Below are 18,411 nucleotides of genomic sequence, written 5' to 3'. Positions count from 1 at the left end.
TCACATATATCAACCCATTCTCCTGTTTAGATTGTACCTAAACTATCAATAGTCACAAACTCGTACGTACTTAGCTTTTAGATAGTAGTATACTGACTAGCAAGGAATTCTTTTAAAATAAATGAAGTTAAAAAACTAACTTAAATATTCCTAGGCCTTGTATAGTACACATATGTACTATATTAGGCCTCAGATATCGCGTATTAGGCCTAGGGAGGTTAGGATAGGTTAGTTTAGTTGGTCAAAGAAACACAAGTAAAAAATAGTTTCCCGGTTTGTCCAACTCAATAGTGCTGATTCTCTACTTTCTAATTTCGTTGTACGTCGGTATATATACTATGGTCTTCATGGTTACTATAAGTACTATCAAAACAGGAGGATAGGCTGTTTATTTTTATCATTTCCGACACAAAATTTGTACGTTTCGAATATATATATATTAAAACCTCAATATAATGTTATTAACAGTTAAAATCTTATACTTAACAGGCAAATAGTTATTAAATGAAGTTGAGTGATGTTATTTTTTTTTTACAAGCTTAGGTACACAGCAGTGAGGTGCTATCCTGTTCTATATGAAAGATTACACAATGTAGAAAAAAACTAGCTATAAGTTCATCTAATATCCCCACCTCACAGGATGGTTAGTAATACATGGAATTAGGAGAGAACACGAACAGGAAAACGGTATGGGGCTCCATATTCAAGAGTAATTCTCATATAGTTTATCACATTCGGAAGGCTCCATTCGCTAAGTTCATGAAGGCTTAAGTTATCGGCACTTTTGGCAACAGATTTATTTATAAGAAATTCCAGGACTTATCCTTTTTCCGACAGTTTCCGAAGTGTGTGTCGTTTCTTTTACAATATATTTGTCCTGTTATGTTCTGATTCTAATCATTTTGTATCACTGGCAAGCACTGACATCAACTTATGTTGGCCATTTCCTCCGCCAGTTCGTTGGTGTATATTAGGAACAGAATGGACCATGGTACCGATGATAGATCTTTCTGATATTCTACTCAATTTCCCTCTCCATTGATATCATTCCTCTCATTGTGACTCTTTGCCTCCTTTTAGAGGTACGTCCTCACCGAACTTAGCATGCTTCTACATACTCTACTTTCTCTAGCTCCACAAGATGGGTATGGGGGTGCATAATAAATGAACTAAACTAAAAAAACTAACTCTAGCCTCATTACAAAATGGGACAATGTTGAATGCTTTGTGATAATCAAGAGACACTGTCTAACTCTCTCTCTAGCTCGATTGCCATCATTTTGCTATAAAGCTGGAATACGTGTATTGAACAAGAATTTGCTTCTCAGTTTCACTACTGTTGGCTGGACATACGGTTCATCTATTTTTTGATTTAATGAACCCTCCTTTAGGTTCGTCTTTCTAGTATCTTAGGTTATTTTTTATGCTGGTTTGATTCGTGTCATCTTTTTACTTATATTCTTGCACAACATTGGCCGTTTTTAAGACTTGTAGTTTAAATTTCTAATGCAGGAGCTGAACTCAAAGTAACTAGCTGTATGGGCTTTACAATGGGACGTATTATTGTGCTTAACCAATTTGGATTCCATGCTGGTGATGCATATTTTTTAATCGGTCTGATGTAGGTTGGTTAGTTAGTAACTTAATCTAACAGACTTAATTAGATTAAGGACCTACCCGAAACTCTATGCGTGTTAAAGGTTTTGCAAGAATGTAAAAACATCAATGCTACCTATAAACCCAATGTACTTTCTTGTATACATATAAATAAATCAATAAATAAATAATTCTAAATGACTTTTAGACTGCGTTGAAGTTTCTGTGTACTTTACCAGTGTCTCCTTACATATGTTGCAGCTTTTCAGACTCTCCAATCATTCTTTCACTCATTAGATGAAGCAAAGTTGTTTAATATGTAGCAAATAGTTTACGAATAAGGTTTTAATTAATATAGATAAAACGCAATGCGTATTAGTGACTTTAGGTATTGTATATACTAGATGTGCTTTTCGTGAATAAAAAAATTGAAATTGAAAATGAACACCACGGGACATATTGATTTATCTTACAATAAATAATGTTTTCTACCTTTCTGTTCTCGTGGCCTGTTGGTCTAGGGGTATGATTCCTGCTTTGGGTGCAGGAGGTCCCGGGTTCAAATCCCGGACAGGCCCATTGTTTTATGGTTTAAAGTAGGATATGTTATCATATTTGGAACTAAATAGTAGGGTACTGCGGGTGTCTAGGTCCCGCTGCCCCTCTACTCTTCACCCGGCTCTCCTTTTTTTCTGCGCTCTCTCTCCTACTCTTGTAAATTTTATGCTGCGGATTTACCCTATCTCGTGTTTTTCCCATATCTCTCCTTCTCCTCTCATCTTACCACGTTATTTCCTTCTCACTTTTGAACATTTTCCATCTTCGTCTTGTGCTTGACTAGGTGTGGACTCCACGCTGGAGCTGCATACTCCTGGATTGGTCTCACATATGTGGTACACAAGGCTCTAAATGATTCCTTACATAAATTTATAAGGGCAATTATAATGTTAGAAATTTTCGCATACGCCGCTGATGATATCCTTTATGTGTTGGCTTCAGGAGACAGATTCGGTGTTATTTCAACTGCTAGATCCTTCTCTCTGGCCGTTTCTCGGAGGATTTCATATTCCACGTGTATATATATATATAATGCATATATAGTGTGTCCCCGACAAAACGAATTATTATATACCCGGTAATTACTAGATAACTATGTTCCTGTTAAGCAGTTCTGTAAAAATGTCAAATGTTTTGGAAGCATGTAATCTCGGGGAAAAACACAGCTGTCATGTGTAATTAGGGTCTGAACAGCTTCCGTTGGCAAGAGGCTTCATATCGCGTCAGAGAACATCCAGTTTAATATTCACATTGAAAACCGGAGGTTTCTAGTTCAATAGCAGTTAAATAGATTAGCATTCAGTCCAGTATTTTGCTTAGTATGTGTTCAGTGGTTTTATGCTTGTAAAAAAAGTCATAAAGATGTTCCTCAGTCTTAGAGAACAAGATCCATTAAAGTTTATTCATTCAGATGATAATATACCGTAGGAGGAAAGGCCATAAAAACCCAGATTGACATACAATTTATGTGCGCTAATATGTGTTGATAGAGACGGCGTTGAAGTGAAATGCAACTTTCTCGTTTCATTTCAGCTTTCTCATCCATTACGTGAGTTAAAGTGAACAAGTGACTAACATTAGGAGTGAGACGAGCTGAATTGAGATCAGAGCCAGTCTCATACAACAAACCTGCGGTGCATAGTATTAAATATTTCTCGGAGGGCATTGCATAGTTTGAGAAACACTGGAGCTGACATACATAACTATCCTCACTCTTGCAGGAGAGCTTTTAACTTTCCAAATTTACTTCTAAATTCCGTATTCCTCTGTGAATAGGCATTGAGTGAGATCTGATCCGAAAATATGGTCTTTATCTGTCTTAATCCTGACTACATAGTGATATGTGACCTTGTGCCTGGGTCTAATCTGGGGCACCCTCTCCTCAGGTGCTGTCAGGTAAGACATGTTTCTTAAGACATCAAAGACCAGGTTTAAGACATCAGACCAGGTTTACTTTTCCACGAGACAAACTGTTCACACACACACACGCCAAACTAGAACATACATAACAGATTCAAAACAGTTCTTTAAGAGAGTTATATGCGTACGGTAACGGAAGCCTAGCCCGATATTAACTGGGGCGTTTCATTTTGGCAGCGGCGCTATTCTCTGACAAAGAGTAGCAATAGTGGGAATACCACTGAATTTTTTATTTCATGACCTGTTGTATCCGCCACTTTCTCCACTCTACTCTCCAGAACAAAAACCTAGTGACCTCGGGCTCTGTTATGATCAGATGAAAAGTATAACATGGCAAATGTAAAGGATTTTCACTTCAACGACATGTGTGCTTCGTGTTCTGGAGTCTTGTTAGCAGGTGTTCACGCGGGGTGGGTCGTTAGCAGGTGTTCAGGCGGGGTGGCTCGCTAGCAGGTGTTCAGGCGGGGTGGCTCGCTAGCAGGTGTTCACGCGGGGTGGCTCGCTAGCAGGTGTTCACGTGGAGTGGCTCGCTAGCAGGTGTTCAGGCGGGGTGGGTCGCTAGCAGGTGTTCAGGCGGGGTGGCTCGCTAGCAGGTGTTCAGGCGGGGTGGCTCGCTAGCAGGTGTTCAGGCGGGGTGGGTCGCTAGCAGGTGTTCAGGCGGGGTGGCTCGCTAGCAGGTGTTCACGCGGAGTGGCTCGCTAGCAGGTGTTCACGCGGAGTGGCTCGCTAGCAGGTGTTCACGCGGAGTGGCTCGCTAGCAGGTGTTCACGCGGAGTGGCTCGCTAGCAGGTGTTCACGCGGGGTGACTCGCTAGCAGGTGTTTTTTTTTTCATTTGTGCCCAGAATCCCCGTTTGTGAGTCGAGAACGAATCCAAATGTATGACAATCACATGATGGGTTCGGGAACTGGTCCCCAATGATGTATTAGGACAGCAAGTTTCATTTTCGAGTAGCTACGGTCTTGTTCCAAGGTTTATTTTGGGTGTTACAATGAAGGTTTTCTGTAGATCAACCGGGCTTTGGGGTGTAGTGCTGGTTGCACTGCCCATAGCGTGTATCTGTAACCTAGATAATGACTAAGAGGAAAACAATGAGCTCCGTACTCATTTCTCTTGGTAGATAAGAGTAGCTCTTAGTAGATAAGAGTAGCTCTTAGTAGAGCTTAGTAGCTCTAGGTCAAACGTCTTCGATGGATTGCGGTCAGCTAGTTACTGTTTAATTTGCCTCAGATTTGGGATCACTTATCAAGGGTAGTAATCTAATTACATTAAGCTACAAGGTTATGAGATAAGGAAATAAGATAAGGCATTTATTTATCAAGAGAGAGCGCTAAGCCATTATGACTATGTAGGACATGTAAGGAAGTAAGGAACTTGTAGACAGTACAAGCACTGTCTTTATCATGTGAAACTTAGGGTTCCTGGCTAGGATTTAGGCTATGTCACCTTAAATACATTGACATTTCTTGAATATAAATGATAAAGTTATCAATAAATTCGCGTTAGTTACACACTGACTTTTACCTTTTACCTGACTTTTACCACCATCTTTATTGGCCTAGGCGGGGACAGGAAACCAGCAGTTTATCAAAGAATCCCTTTCTTCCTGAGAATTGTTTCCAGCTGATTCTAATGTCCTTGCATGTACAATTTCGACCACCCAAACTCTCAGGTTATGTAGCATTCTCAAATGCTGGTTCACATGATGTCGGTATCTTGACGTATGTTAAAAGTAACCTAGTGTGTAAACATGTTAAAAACCACAAAAGTGACGACTCTTATTATCAGCAGTTTCAAATTGCTACAGCGACCGGGTTTCTTAACTTAGTTAATATATATGTAAGGTGCGATCAAATGGTGGAAGCTTCTCTTCCAAAAATCACCAGCAGCTCTCAAATCATTGTCATGGGTGATTTTAATGCTAGACACACTAGCCTGAGTGACACCAAAACAAATAGAAATGGTAAGGTTTTTGTTAAATGTCTTAAGAGACAATAACATGTCCATATACAACTTTGACTCATCTAACGTCACACACCTCATGGGTGGCAGACTTGATTATGTCATTGGTCACGGTCTCATTGATAATGCTGTCGGAGGAGCAATTGTTCACGAATTAGTGATCATTTTCCCATCCTCAGTTCATACACCATCAATAATGTCAAGCCTAAAGTTTTGAAAGAAAAATAATCAATATCCCTGAAAATTTACACATGCACTTCAAATACCGCATTTCTGAATGGTATAACACTTACTGTTTTACTACTGTCAATGCATTATATGAGGACCTGGTTACTGAAGTGATTTACCGTCTTTATGACATTATTGTAAAATCCACAAGACCCAAAACAGTGAGGAAGGGACAGAGGTGGTTCACTGACTCACGCCTTAATAAGCCCCTGCATGACAGAGTTCTATTCCTAGCTGAGCAGTATAACACATAAAACAGCTGACACCCTCAACATATTTCTTAATATGTTGAGGGTGAGTTTAGAGAGCTAACCGAACAGGTTCCCAGCACTGGGAACAGTTTCTGCAAGGCATCAATCATGCAACATCCTCATCCCAAATGTGGAATAAAATTAAAAAGATTTCTCATGCTAGCAGTCGTCAACTTGATTACCATTCACCTGTAGACTATGCCGACATGCTGCTTCAGCAATATGCAAGCACTGCTAGTATAAGCAGCCTGGAACTGCGGCATGATCTCCCACACTACATCACCGAATGCCCAGTTATCAGACCATTCAGACCCGTTGGCATGAGGTACCTGGAGCTTTGCAATTACTTTATTCACTCTCGTGTTCTTGAAGATATCCTCATAATGTACCCAAAATTTGCCAGTGCAGGCTACTGAACATATGGCCCTGTATGACTAACCATCCTGCTAGATGGGGACATTCAGTATCACTGCTACTTTATTCACTCTTGTGTTCATGATGAAATTCTCATAATGCTCCCGCCTTTCTATGGGCTTATAACCCTATGGGTGAAAATGCACATTGTGGCTTACAGACCTTGAAACTGTAGCGCTTTGTATAATTACAGTGTGGCTTGTTGAGCCTGAAGCTGTTTTCCTATTTATACGTCACATTCGATCTTTTAAAGATATAACATAAGGTATGGGAAGAGTTTTCTGACAAAATTTACATGTGGTCAGATATACATTAGCAGGTGATGAACGCTTCCAGAGATACTTGAAGCCTAGTCTTAATCGTCCAGCAGTAACGTCTAAAGTCTATGACTGTATGGGATAACCCAAATATATGCGGCTCTTCTTAGATAGTGGTATGATGATAGATGGAACAACTAGTCTAGATTTCACTTTATTTTAGATTTTAGGTCTATTAAACTGCAAAATGGTGCAGCTAAACCAATTTCTACAAAAAGGTCCTTCCACAATAAATGGACAATTTACATACCTCTATATATACAATAATAACAAAATAATAATAAAATCGTAATAATAAAGGTTAATCGTATATATTAATCCTGGGAATATCAACCAAATTAGAATCTGACACAGGATCCACGGAGGCTCGCATGACCCTTCATGTCCCGGTCATGTCAGCTGTCCTGGTCAGTCGGCTACTGAAAGTGAGAGGGGTTGTACGCATCACCCTCTGGGTCCTAACACCTCGCCTCCATCACTGTAATCCTGTAAGTTTGCTGTTTCCCCTTTTAATGTTCATGACATTGATAATATACAATTTTCTGGCTGTGAAACTCGTGAAACGGTCAAGCATCGTATAGTGATGCTTTTTCGACATTAATGACTCCTATACTTGCTATTCCTTCAAGTACATGTTTCCAGCAGGACAAGTTGTCTCAGCTGCTCCTTAGTCTCAATCTTGAGACACACACACACTCGTACCATTCGTAAAATATCCGCTCCTTAATGCCCAAGCCATCAAACACCACCATCTTCCTGGCAGCGTCTTAAGTCACTCGGCCACCACGGATTTTTCTTGGTTGATTTGGACTTTTTATTTTTGATGGCGGATTTAGATTTTTTTATGGGCGAAAGTGGATTTTTTTGCGGGGGATTTGGATTTTTTGTTGTTGTTGCCCGAATTGGAATTTTATGTTGGCGGATATTAAATATAAAATACAGTATAAATATATATAAATATAAATATATATAAATAGATATAAAATATTATATATATATATATATATATATATATATATATATATATATATATATATAAAATGAATCATATAATGGTTCATATATATATATATATATATATATATATATATATATATATATATATATATATATATATATATATATATATAATGAACCATATAATGGTTCATATATATATATATATATATATATATATATATATATATATATATATATATATATATATAATGAACCATATAATGGTTCATATATATATATATATATATATATATATATATATATATATATATATATATATATATATAGTATATAGAAACAATCATACGTATTCAGAGTTAAATGGCAAGTTTTTCTCTGAGTGCTCTGTGTTCCCTTCTTTGAGGCTGTGGGTGCCTATAATTGCACCAGAGGTGGTACCCCCCCCCTATATATAGAAAACTATATATAATATATGATATAGTGATATAAAACAATATAAAACTATAAGTGCTATCTAAATAGAAGAAAAGGCAGAGTTAGAAAATGCGCGCTGGGAGGCGTTAATCATGAATACATGCGTCTCTGCCTTCATATATTACAAGATCGACTGTATCCAGTTTAGTGTGCTCTCCAGCTGGTCAGGCGCCTGTACCTACCAGTTGCTTGACAGTTGAGAGGCGGGACCAAAGAGCCAGAGCTCAACCCCCGCAAACACAACTAGGTGAGTACCTGTGGTCTCCAGCACATGCCTTCCTCCACCACTAAGATGTACGGCTAGTGGAACTAGTGAGAGCACTTCCGTTAAAAGATAATTAAGAGGAAACCAAAATTGAGATTCTTTAAAAGCCACCAAAACTGTCAAAGAAAATTGTTGAGTTAGATCAGTGACTGTATCATCCGTGACTGCACTCTATGCCACATGACAACGGTAACATGCTTTGCTTCTGTCTGAAGCAAGGCAAAGATATATAGTAAAATCGTTAATGATAGATTCAATTTTTCTTCCATGCATTCTGTTTTACATTTGTCTCTGAATGCTTAAATGAATTGATGAATTGTCAATGTATGTGTATTAAATCTTCAGAATCACCATAAAAGTGATAGTACACACAACATAATTATAGGAAAAATAACCTCTGCATGAAACACTCTAAATTATAAATTCTAGGAGGCCCATAAAAATTACTATAAACTGTTGTATAAAGTTGATTTCCTTAGTTCACATCACTGTTTTTAACTTATTGAAATCTGCAGCCTACAACTCAAGCAGATCTTTATTAAGTTGTATATTATTTTATGTTTCATATACTAGTTCAGTAAAATACTATTTCATTGTATGGAATCATGCTTAATTTAATGTGGTGACTATACAGTTAAATGATGGCCTGTATAAAATAAATTGGGTTATATGGTTCTTGAACAAAACCACGTAAAAAATATAAAATAACTTTCCAGATTATGTTCCCACTACAATTTAAAATAATAATAATAATAATAATAATAATAATAATAATAATAATAATAATAATAATAATAATAATAATCTCTAGTCAAAATCATGTTCAGCACCATAACATAAATTTGAAAGTGGTGTGCATGTGTGTGGGATACAAGGATGAGACTGGTATAATTAGACTTATGCAGTGGAGCGGTAAACGCAGTTCAAGGCAAATTGCGATCATTTCAGACTTCATTCAGTCCTACGTAAAGCAGACTCAGTTAAAGTTACACACTCCGTGCTGAGAGAAGTTTTAATGCACACACAATCAGTGATATATGAAGTACTATTGTACATTGTACAACGAATGATATCAAAGCAAAATACTGTACTGTATTATGTACAAAATAAAGAGTGCGCAGAATAAAACCGAACAATTGCCCAGTTAAAATAAAGGTGAAAGCGTAAAGTGTGAAGATGTAGTCAAACATTTAAAAATAAAGGATCCCTCCCTTTCTTTGATCTTATCATTAGGTCAAAGTCTAAGATTACGTTGTTAGAGGAGCTCTTATCATTAAGAAGTATCGTGCTGATCTCAAAGGTCAGTGAGTGGACTAAGCGCTTACGCTGATGGGGTGGGTGTTAGTATTAAACTGTAATCAAATTACGCTGACTGGTTGTTAGCTTGCAAGGAGCCCATGCATGTGCAGATGTGCCAACGAATGTGTACGGTTTGCCGAATGTATATAGTCTATCATGTGTGTGTCATCACACAGCCGTCAACACGTGTTTCCATAGCCCTGTGATCATTTCCGCAAAAACTGAGTCACTGATTTTAGTGATTCTGCTGCGCGATCAATATATTCAGATATAAACAACACGTGTAGCCTAACATTTCGTAAAGAGAATATGTAGCTTACAGTAGGCTAGGACGGTCAACTAGAGAGAAATGTTCCCGAGCCTATCAGCATGTGAGGCAGATGGAAACTATTGCGATACGATATAACAATAGAAAATAAACTATTTGGCACCAGTAGGAACCTGAGATTGTCTTAGAGCAAGTCACTTCCGCAAAGTTTCACCCGTGTACATGTCAATATATATATATATATATATATATATATATATATATATATATATATATATATATATATATATATATATATATATATATACATGTATATATGTGTACATGTATATATATATGTACATGTACATTTTACATACATGCAAAATTAATCATGCATGCAATAAGTGTATACAAAAAAAACATTATGTATATGATTGGGTAAGAGTCTAGCATTCTAGCCTAGGCACAACCAAATATTGTGAACATCATGAAAATGTCTAATACTAACAGCGAGTGAATGAAATAGTTACAAAGGTCCAGGTATATGTCATGCCATTTGGTCTAAAAATCATTAGTAACTGAGCATTCACTAATACAGTTGTGAAGTGTATTATGATCACTCGTAATCACAACATACAAGATACTGAGGGGAATAGATTCAGATTCAGATTCAGATGTTTATTCAGGTAAGGTATATACATACAAGTGATGTTACATTAATGGATTGATATATAGATAGAGCTAGTACATACAATGCCTAAAGCCACTATTACGCAATGCTGGTGGACAAGGATAACCTTTTAAAATTTAGAACACGTAGGACATGAAGACACAAGTGGAGTCGAAAGAATGAATGAAAATACTCACACCCTGTACGGGAGGGTCAACAAGTTTTTTTTTTTTATTGATATATACAAGAGTTCTTACATTCTTGTACAGTCACTAGTACGCGTAGCGTTTCGGGCAAAACTGAATCTATCACTGTACCTTAACCTATCTTAATCTATCTTCATCTATCTACTTTACCTTAAATTGGAATGTAGTGTAGGAAGAAGTTGTGGAAACCGCCTCCATCCACTACTTTAAGTGCAGATTCGACAAAGAATTCAAACGTTAGAATAGTTATAACGCAGCCGGTACAACAAGGGGGTATAGAGAGCTAAAGCTAGACCTCACTATCCGTTGTTGTTGTTGTTATAGATTCAGCTATTAGGATATAAAGAACAAGTTCCAAGTAGCACAGGATATGGTGAGCCTGTAACTTACCTGGCACAGGAGCGGGGCAAGTAGCACGGGCTATGGTGAGCCCGTAGTGGACTTACCCGGCACAGGAGCGGTGCCAGGTGCTCACTATGCCTAGCTTTAGACACTTATAGGTAAGTATCATGTTGATGGGCGGGGCTGTGCATGGATGGGAGGTGAGTCAGGCAGCCTCGGGCCCAACCATGCAACACATGCGCCTGCTCCACGTCATCTGGGGATGTTCTCCAGTAACTGAATTATTTGAGTTAACTATAAATTGGAGAGTTGGTTGTCATATTATTTATAGACAAAATTTCAAAATAATTTCCATGCCTACCAGACGAGGTGGCCGAGTGGTTAAGGCGTTGGACTGCTAATCCAATAGGGTCTCCCTGCGTGGGTTCGAATCCCATCCTCGTCGAAGGTAACTTTTTTTTTTCCAAATGAAATAACCATCTGCACATTAGCACTAGACATGTAGAATTCAAGATTCTACAATGACTTCAACCTCCCTTACCCACAAGCAACAACGTAATCTTTTATTACTATAGTATTGGGAACCATCGTCAGTTTGGCAGCAATCACCAAGATCAGGATGGGTTACCGTTATCTGTGGTTGGAAACCACGAAGCTTCCAACCTTCAGCACTTTTAGTTTAGTTAATTTATTCACCATCTGAACAAATCCACAAGGGCCGTGATAAGGATTCGATTTGTTCATTTGATGCATCACGTTAGTGTAATCTCTGTGTGTTATTCACCATCTCCCCCCCCCCCCCGCCCCCCAACCAACTCGATACTCATTGTTAGTGGTAAAAAGAACGTAATTGGCTCAGAAACTCATCAACAAAAATGATTTAGCTAAGCACGTTACATCAATGCTGAGGTTGTTAATATATATACAGTACTCCACTTTACCTACCCCCATACAGAACTTTCAGCTTCTAAGCCTCAGTCAACCTTACGAAACCCTTTGATCTCAAAAGTTACAATAATTAAAAAAATGTATAGACGTAAGGTAAATGCATTCCGTATATACCCTGCAGCAAATACGCCTAGGATACGGAATATGCTTTAAATGGACTAAATAATATATAGAGCTTAGAAAAATTATAATATATTCGATTATGAACTATAATTAAATTATATATTGACCTTAATTTGTTGCTAATATAGATAAATGTACCTTATTTTATATTTGAGCCATCTTCTCTTGCGGTGGAACGCCATATATGGCTTTCATATATAAAAAATAGAGAGCCGAGCTAGGAGATTCAAGTTCAAGTTCAAATAAGTTAATAAGATAACAAAATACATCACAATAGGATAGAGTAACTTAGGGTATTTCTACCCTCTTCTATAACAGGTCCCTATAGTGGCTTACAAATCCAAACTATTCATAAATATTATTTTTATATTAAAAATACATTTACATTAACTCAATAGTTGCCACTTAGTACATATTACAAAATATATTACAAGGATTTTAGTACTACATTCTTGTCCTGGTGAAATAAGACACCAGTCCTGGTGTCTTACATAAATCCTGGTGAAATCTTAAGTCTGGAATGAGGTATATGTATAGCCAAATATGCTAGCTAGCTCTCTCAAGCTAAATACAAACAGCGGTCACATTACCTTTCAGTTCGCATTGCCTGCAGGTCTTTAACTTGCTTATTTCATCACTATTGTGTACTGTAATTAAACTACTGCCTTTATTATTTGGTCAAAAATTTGCTTCGCCACTGAACACTGGTTTTTAGTATATCCCATTGTGTGACTATGTTACCAGATTAAGTAACTAGTACATTGTAAATTGCCATTGTTGAAGCACTTAAATCACTATCTGTGGATACGTTCTACAACAATAGTTTTTCAATATTGTAACTTAGCTAAACAAATGTATTTTTTCAGTTTCTGGGCTCGTTGTCAGACACAACATGGGTGCTAGTTTTATTACTGGTAATAAAACTGGGAGGAACGGGGTTCTAATAAACTAAGTAGACTACTAATAAAGCTGTAATTAAACTGATGATGTATATGTTAAGGTCGGTAACTACTGTAACTATGCAAGTTACAGCATTCGCGGTAACGAGAATGTTATAACTTGAATAGCTAAACAATGTGCCCAAACCTAGCCCAAACCTGTACCTCCCTAGCCCAAAATGTTCCTCTGTACCTTTCCACCACCTCTCACAGCAAGGATATCGAGGAAGTTATTCAAACTGAATAAATTGAAATAAAGAGTTTGCATTTGGAGCGCTCAGGATCGGGAAAATCAGTCATTTGCAGCCACCTGCCACAGATAACGGTAGCCCAACCCGATCATCGCAATTACTAAGTCTAACAACGCCTTAAGCCAAATTGATACTCTGCTCACAGAGCAGTCTTCCAAGACCATGTACAGGGGTGGCTCCCTGAGCCAGCCCAAAGGTGCTGCCGTTGTTGTTGTTGTGATGACATTCATGAGACATTGCTGACATTCTTGAGACATCACAATGAGTGATGCCTCATAATTTGTATGGGGCGTTCAAGTAAACACCTGGGCCGAACTCAGACCGAACTACTAGTTATATTTCTTGCACTGACAGGCGTTTATCCGAAGTTTTCCCATTAATTTGTCATCTTTAATTGTGCTCGACCATTCTTGTGCCTGAAGCTATACACAACTACAGCAAAATAATTAATGATGGCATCAAAGTTGATCTCATCTGGATTCCATATCACATTGGTCTTTGAATGAATGATATACCTGATGAGTTAGCACAACGAGTTATATCATATACTATTTATTTATTTATTTATTTATATACAAGAAGGTACATTGGGTTTATGAGAATACATAGCGTGGTGTTTACAATCTTATAAAGCCACTAATACGCGCAGCGTTTCGTGCAGGTCCTTAATCTAACATAATTTTAAGTAGGTAAATTCTAGCAGAATTAATAAAATAACAGATACATTGCAAGAAAAAAATGAGATGAGAGAGATTAGTAAGTATATTAAAGCACATTGGTATATTAAAGCTCTGATTGATTACATTGACAGCTTGATTGGTAATTTAAACAAGATTAATAGGCACCATACAGCAAATTGATATCACCGATATACGACTTAATGGTCCAGGAGGGACCGAAACGTCGTTACTCTATCTTCTGATATGTGGTTGGGTCATGATATCTTGAGCCACGTTATTGTCTACAATTAGCAAAAGAAGGGCTTGAGAGAAGAAATTGATTGACAAAATGATTTGTGAACTATATACGCCAATACTGTTGGTCCTGCTGAAATGTTCGAATGTTGTTAGTTAAAATGTCATATAATTATTGCATGTTACTATTTTAGAGATTTACATATTCCAGGTGGGGACAGAAATGTTTGGGTATGTTTCCTTTCACCTAATACAGCTGTCCGCCCATAGTAGTAAATATAGTTGCGTGAAGTTAGGCAGCTGTTGTAGAGTTGTATGCTTGGGGAAGGGGGGGGGGGGGAAGGTACTATGTACTTCGATGTACTTCGATGCGTATATAGTTTTCCTATCTCAGACAAAAATAAACATTATTATATCGGGTTTTATAATACCGATAATTGTGATTCAAAAGTAATTTATTTTAGTAAATTAGATGGTTCACATAGGACCGTGTGGCCTAATGGATAAGGCGTCGGACTTCGGATCCGAAGATTGCAGGTTCGAGTCCTGTCACGGTCGAGATAAATGCACATCACAGGCGTGGTGTTAGTCGTAATTTTGGTAGAGAGTTTCAGAATCTTGTTTGTATGGATACCATCTGACATGTCCAGCATTATTATATGGACAAGATGCCTAAATCTGTGATAAGTGTGATAAGCCTGAAATTTAGTTAAATCTAGGTATTCCAGTGTCTGTTTTCAAGTACAACAAAATTATTAATGATAACAGTCCATTTCATGTACTCACCTAATTGTGCTTGCGGGGGTTGAGCTTTGGCTCTTTGGTCCCCCCCTCTCAACTGTCAATCAACTGGTGTACAGATTCCTGAGCCTACTGGGCTCTATCATATCTATATTTGAAACTGTGTATGGAGTCAGCCTCCACCACATCACTTCCTAGAGCGATAGAATGTAGATTCTATCTAATGTTGGCCTCCGAATGATTGACAGAACTAATGATATAGCCAAAGAATCTGCTTTTAATGCCGTTGACTATGACCTTAGACTACTTATAAGCAATCTGAGAACATTAATAGACCAAGAACTTCAACAAAAACTTTGTAGATCTGAGGCATAGTGAAATCTAGCAATTCCATATATCAGACTGCTGATGTAGACCTGAATTTACCCGAGAGCCACCATATATTTAGTGGCCACGACAGGGACTGGAGGCCAGCGGCTTCTGAAAGGTCCCGCCCATTTTTCCTGGGTATTTTTTCCAATTAGATTTTGAACCGCAGTAATGTTTTGGCATTTACTGCATCGGCGGGTAGGCGGTTCCATGGATTTATAAGCTTATGCGTGAAAATCATCTCCTACTGTCCTACGTTGTGGCCTTTTGAGTGTGAAGCTGTTGCCCCTTGTGTGTTACATGTGACCTTTTAAAGAAGGTCAGTATTTTTAAAGTTTCAATGACTGGTTGGCAATGTTTTTTATTCTGTGGCCCTCAACCGTTCGTGGTATGAGGGTCGACTTAGTTCTGGGGTGATTTTTGTCGTTCTACGTTATAGAACGTATATCTCCACTGCAGATAAGTTCTTTTGAAGATGAGGGCTCCATGTTTAGGTACAGTAGTCCAGATGGGGGCGAACCAGAGACTTGTACTTGAATCACCACCTTCTTTTCCTTCAATTCTAAGGTTCGTTTGACTATTCTTAGGGTTTGGTTGCCTTTTTTTTTTTACTTTCACTCCACCTATGCAATTTTCAATGGTGGATTCAGACCCCAAGGTACGTTTCTTCTTCAATCTGCTGCATAGTAGTAAAGTTAATTTGATGGTTGTGATGTGTACTGTTATGCCAAATATGCAAGGTCTTGCACTATTCAATATTAGAGAGCATTTGTTAATCTTCTGATTATTTGTAGAGTTCGTGCAGGTCTCTTTGCAGGTCTCAGTATCGTTCTCGCTTCCTACTTTACCATAGATGTTAGTGTCATCTGGAAATTTGATAATCTGGTTTGTAATATTCTCATCTATGTCATTGATATACAGTATATGACGAGAAGGGTTGGCCCCAAGATGGAACCTTGCAATTCAATTCAATTTCTTTCTTTATTATGCAGCCCATACCCATCCCGTGGGCGGTGGTGTAAAGGATTACAGAGGCACATAATCGGTTCAGGAACTGAACCCTCTAGTTCGTTTAGCTAAGCAAATACCAATCTTTTGACGCTAGTTACAAAACTATTAATGTTATATATACATGTACACATACTCATGCATACATGTACATACGTATACACATATACATACACATACATATTTAATCACCCACACAAATACACACATCAATAATCTTTTGTGTCACAAGTGATTCAACAAGAGGCTCACAACAGTCACTATACAAGGCACTTTACATCTATAGTGAGTCACACAGTTACTAGTCTTGCTGCACACCCACCCAACTGGGCGGCAGCTTTACACTCATGTGCAGGCATTACCTACAGTAAGCAAATTTTAGATACTTCGCTAAGATTTCGGCCAGCACATCATTATGAATGAAGTACTTACACATTTCTTGGACACTATTGATGGTGTTATCTCTAAATTCCGCGATTTTTTCACATTCCATTATATAATGACGCAAAGTATGCGAATAGTTCTGTTGACAGAGTTTACACTTAGTCAAATCTACATCAGCAGATGTTACAAATTCCCAGAGGCACCTTACTTGCCACATTTTCCCAGGCAGATTCACTTCCATTTAAGACGATCTTTTATTTAATTTATTTTGGCCATTGTTATGTAAAATGTATAGACATATCCATTGTGCGATGGATATAAGGACCAAGTGGATGAGGTGTTATATTTGGATAGACAACAAAGTTGGATAAAGTAACCAAAATTACATGTTCAAGGAACTATCAGTATTAACTGTTTTATCATGTATCCAAATAATGCAGCGCTGCATATACAGTATGGGTATATGAGCTTATGCATATATATATTGCCTAATACCCCTGATATATATATATATATATATATATATGTCGTACCTAGTAGCCAGAACTCACTTTTTGGCCTACTATGCAAGGCCCGATTTGCCTAATAAGCCAAGTTTTCCTGAATTATTGTATTTTCTCTATTTTTTTTCTTATGAAATGATAAAGCTACCCATTTCATTATGTATGAGGTAAAATTATTTTTATTGGAGTTAAAATTAACGTAGATATATGACCGAACCTAACCAACCCTACCTAACCTAACCTAACCTATCTTTATAGGTTAGGTTTGGTTAGGTAGCCGAAAAAGTTAGGTTAGGTTAGGTTAGGTAGGTTAGGTAGTCGAAAAACAATTAATTGATGAAAACTTGGCTTATTAGGCAAAACGGGCCTTGCATAGTAGGCTGAGAAGTGCGTTCTGGCTACTAGGTACGACATATATATATATATATATATATATATATATATATATATATATATATATATATATATATATATATATATATATATATATATATATATATATATATATATATATACAACCCTTTCAATGGTACACCACCTTCGTAGTACAGTTGTCTTCTTTTCCTAATCACAATCGGGGGTTCTTGGCAGGCTAGAAAGGTCGAGTACGTTTCCTTTCACCTAATGCTTCGGTTCACCTAGCAGTAAATAGGTACCCAGGAGTTAGCTTGATGTAGGGGTTCCAACCTTGGGGGGGGATGTCTCGAGGTAAGCCTAACGTATAAATACACTCTGGCTATCTGTCCCCTGACACATTGAATTAAATTTAATCATTTTTACATTGACAATGAGTCATTAAGTTTTTGAAGTTAGGGGATAACTTCCGTGGCCTGTTGGTCTAGGGGTATGATTCTCGCTTAGGGTGCGAGAGGTCCCGGGTTCAACTCCCGGACAGGCCCCATGTAAGTTTTGTTTTTAATTGCTAATGCTACGTATGTAAATATATTGTTTAATAATCTATTATATTTGTACAAAGTAGCTCCTAATAATGTTTGAACATTTTTTTAGTCTAGTGTTTTTCC

The 18,411-nt window shown here is 37.6% G+C and overlaps 4 non-coding genes across 4 annotated transcripts; all 4 read left to right on the top strand.

The window, feature by feature from the left end:
- Positions 1–2,102: 2,102 nt before the first annotated feature.
- Positions 2,103–2,174, top strand: TRNAP-UGG (transfer RNA proline (anticodon UGG)). The gene has a single exon. It is a non-coding gene; the product is annotated as a tRNA-Pro (tRNA).
- A 9,399-nt stretch (positions 2,175–11,573) lies between these two features.
- On the top strand, positions 11,574–11,655 carry TRNAS-GCU (transfer RNA serine (anticodon GCU)). Its single transcript has one exon. It is a non-coding gene; the product is annotated as a tRNA-Ser (tRNA).
- Positions 11,656–14,869: 3,214 nt separating this feature from the next.
- On the top strand, positions 14,870–14,942 carry TRNAR-UCG (transfer RNA arginine (anticodon UCG)). Its single transcript has one exon. It is a non-coding gene; the product is annotated as a tRNA-Arg (tRNA).
- A 3,274-nt stretch (positions 14,943–18,216) lies between these two features.
- On the top strand, positions 18,217–18,288 carry TRNAP-AGG (transfer RNA proline (anticodon AGG)). Its single transcript has one exon. It is a non-coding gene; the product is annotated as a tRNA-Pro (tRNA).
- The last annotated feature ends 123 nt before the right edge of the window (positions 18,289–18,411 follow it).

This window comes from Procambarus clarkii, chromosome 14 (assembly GCF_040958095.1).
Source record: "Procambarus clarkii isolate CNS0578487 chromosome 14, FALCON_Pclarkii_2.0, whole genome shotgun sequence".
NCBI classification, from domain to species: Eukaryota; Metazoa; Arthropoda; class Malacostraca; order Decapoda; family Cambaridae; genus Procambarus; species Procambarus clarkii.
This window is presented reverse-complemented; position numbering and strand designations above follow the sequence as displayed.